The 3,263-nt window shown below is 48.8% G+C and overlaps 1 protein-coding gene across 1 annotated transcript in view; it reads left to right on the top strand.

Annotated features, from left to right (window-relative positions):
* The window catches only part of RAD54L (RAD54-like (S. cerevisiae)), a 24,182-nt gene that overhangs the window by 487 nt on the left and 20,432 nt on the right, over window positions 1–3,263 (top strand). The gene's annotated exons all lie outside the window — the stretch shown is intronic.

Below are 3,263 nucleotides of genomic sequence, written 5' to 3'. Positions count from 1 at the left end.
CTGCCTCCGTCCAGCGGGCAGCCTGGCTACATGTTGAATGGCACCTGACCTCCAGAAAGGAAGAAGATTTTCCTCCCTGAAGTTAATATTTTTAAAGCACTTAATGTTTCCTCTCTCAATAAGTGGCTTTGGTAGAAGGGCAGTTGAGCTGTCTCTGGTGGTGATGAAATGGGATCACAACTCCAGCTGACAGCAACTTGGTATGATCATACTCAGTATCCCTCTCGTGGTTTGCAAAGGAATTAACTGGAAGGATATTTAACTAATTATTCTCCCAGATGAATATGGCCAAGCTATGGTGGTGTGTGTGGGTCTTCATCCTGCAGTCCTGGTCCCTTCAGAGCTTCACCTGAGAAGATCCAGGTGGCACTGCTGAATTTTGTTAAAGCTGTAGCTCTGCCCTTCTTATTGTGATTACAGATTTTCACCTCCGCTTTTCATTGCAGAATGGCTGAAGCTGTTAGATGAGGTCTGAGGTGTCCTTCCATCAGGAGACATTTTCTCACATTATCTCTCCCTCATGCTGTTTTCTGCCTGCCACAAAGGTCACAAGCTCTCTTGGGGAGGACCTGATTGCTGCCTGCGAAGAGCTGGATACGAGGCCCCAGTTCCTGCAACGCATTTCTTACACGTTTCTGTGGGGAACTGGGGAGGGCCTGCGCTCCACAGCAAAAGGAAAGAGCCTCAAAAAAAAAAGGGGGGGGGAGGTAAAAGAAGGGAGATCCCACAAGTCAGGGAGGTCACTGGAGAGCCACTGCGTGGATCTGGGTCTGGGTAGAATAGTGGTCCCACTAAGGTGTGGTGGTGGTTGACACCGACGGAGTGCCATGAGTTCATTCCATGGTGGTGACTGGAAGACAGGCTCTGTTTGATGATTTTTAATTTTTTTTTGGACTGTTTTTTTTGGCCTAATCCTGTAGAGTCCCTGAGAAAGATGTTTGACACCCTCCCCTCTCCTTGCTCATACTGGCAGGACTCAGCATCCTGCAGAGATGGCAAGGGAAATCACACGATTATTCCCCATGGTGATTATCCTATGATCTCTCAGGGCTGTATAAATGGGAGCTGATTACAGCTAGAAAAGGAGTAAATTGTGTAATTAGAAAGGGGGAAGAGGGGAGAACTTAACCTCTGCCTGAAGGTGCCAGTTTGGAGAGAAGAGTGAAAAAGAGAGCGCCCAGCGGCCTCTGCGCTGGGACCCACAGCACAGGAAAGGGCCATCGCTGACCTTGTCCCTGGCTCCTCCTGTCGCCTCGGGCAAGCCCTTCGGTCTTCCCCTCTGGAGAAAGAAGGGAATATTTCTTTTTGCTGTATCTCTTAGCCAGTTTCTTTGGGAAGAAAGGGGATCTCCCCCGTGCACGCCCATCTTGCCCCAGGCTCGCAGCGTGGTTGGCTTATGAGTAGGTTAGCCGTGCTCCGGCATTAGCATCACCCCCAGTTTTGCTCTGGGACTTGTCACGAATGGTTAGAAGAGAAAAGCTGTTGCAGGATGGAGTCCTCAGCGGTTCTGTGTTGGGTGTAATATGACTAAGAACTTTCTTGTTGCTCTTCATGGAGCAGGAAGGACCGTTTTGCCTCCCCTTCTTCTTATTATTGACCAAGCCTGGCCTGGGCCAGAAAATGTGTCTGTTCCCATCGCAGGCAAAAAGCACGCAGCAGAATTGCTCTCGAAGCCATAGTGAGGGAGGCTATTAATATGAATATTATTCATGCCAGGAAAAATAGCCAATTACCTTCCTATAGAACCACTCTCTGCCCAGTGAGCCAGTAACTGCAACATCTAACATTCGTCACTGAGCTCTGAAAGCACTTCGGGAATAAAATACTGACAAATGAATTTGGACTTAAAAGATGGGAAAAAGTAAAGTTAAGGTACTAGATATTCAGGAGGTATAAATGGCTGCAGGGAATCTATGCCCACTTACACCTCACGTCCTAAAGATGCAAGAATTTGGCTTTGTCTTATATCAGCTCTATTTTATGGTCCACGTTTTAAAGGTGCATAAATGTATTAACATAGATGTTCAACAAACTGAACAGAAAAATAGTATGTAGCTTGAGGTGGGGATACTGCCACAGGGGCTTCTTGTGTTTCTTGATGTTTAAGAAGGTCAGTTGTGCAACTGGAAATGACTGAAGTGTTTTTGCATTTAATTTATTTCCCAAGTTTACCAGTGAAACAACCAGCAAAGGGGAAATCCATCCTTCCCCTTCTCCTTTCCCTCCTTGGAGGAGGAAGGAAAGACAAAGTTCTTTTAAGAGCTGCAGTGCCTTGCGTATTGAATCGTTTGCTTCGCTGGACTGCACTGCAGGCCACGTTCACTCCCTGCCTGTCCCCGGGTGCTCCACTGACAGCATCGGGAGATTTGACAAGTTTCTCAAGATCTATTAACACTGTCAGCCGCTGAGGCCTCCAAGAACCCACTGGCTCCGGAGGACGTGCTCCGAGTCCTGCGAGAGGCACATCTTGTATCACAGGCTGTGTGGGAATCTCATCTTGAGGGTGCCTTCCCTGCCCGCCCATGGAAGAGTTAACTGCATGGATCAGAGGACTTGGCTTATTTCACGGAGTTGTTTGGGGTTTCCCCTGCGTAGCCAGAAGGAGAATTTAGCTGGGTGTCTCCAAAATGCTATGGTTTTACAATTTGTAAAAAGTCTGTCCTTTAAATTGCTTGGTGAGCACCAGTCCTCGTTTATCACGTCAGCTGCGATCCACAGAACAGGAACAGCCTCGCTCTTTCCTGAGGACTAGCCTGCCCTTCTTTTTCAAGGAAAACAAATCTACGCTCAAACCGCTGCTGCTCCGAGTTTGCTTTTCACCATGAACCGACCCAAATACCCTTTAGGATGTACCAAAAGGAGAGGACTGTCTTCTAGTTCTGTGAGTGCACAAACTGACGCTGGTCCATAATCAAGGCTTTAGGGTCAGCCACGCTCTGAACCGGCAAGCATGCAAAGTAACATCAAATTGTGCAAAAGTGTCAGTTCATTTTGAAACATGACTGTAAAAGGAAGGCGCCTCCCTCTCCACAACCCTCTTTCCCCGGTGTGAGGGGTGACCCGCCCGCCTTTGTCACAACACCCAGTAATTAAATTCCTGCTAGCAGGAGGAGTCACTACAGCCACGGGGCTCTGCCTTCAGACTTGCTTCGTTTTAAAGCTTCGGGCCCTCGCCCTCGCACCTCTGTGGGCAGACGGCACCTATCCTCCTGCCAGCGCCGATCCCTCCTACCGCGAGAGCGTGAGCAGGGCCCGAGCGCACC

The sequence above is a fragment of the Pygoscelis adeliae genome, unplaced genomic scaffold (assembly GCF_000699105.1).
Source record: "Pygoscelis adeliae isolate BGI_AS28 unplaced genomic scaffold, ASM69910v1 Scaffold306, whole genome shotgun sequence".
In the NCBI taxonomy this organism is placed as follows: domain Eukaryota; kingdom Metazoa; phylum Chordata; class Aves; order Sphenisciformes; family Spheniscidae; genus Pygoscelis; species Pygoscelis adeliae.
This window is presented reverse-complemented; position numbering and strand designations above follow the sequence as displayed.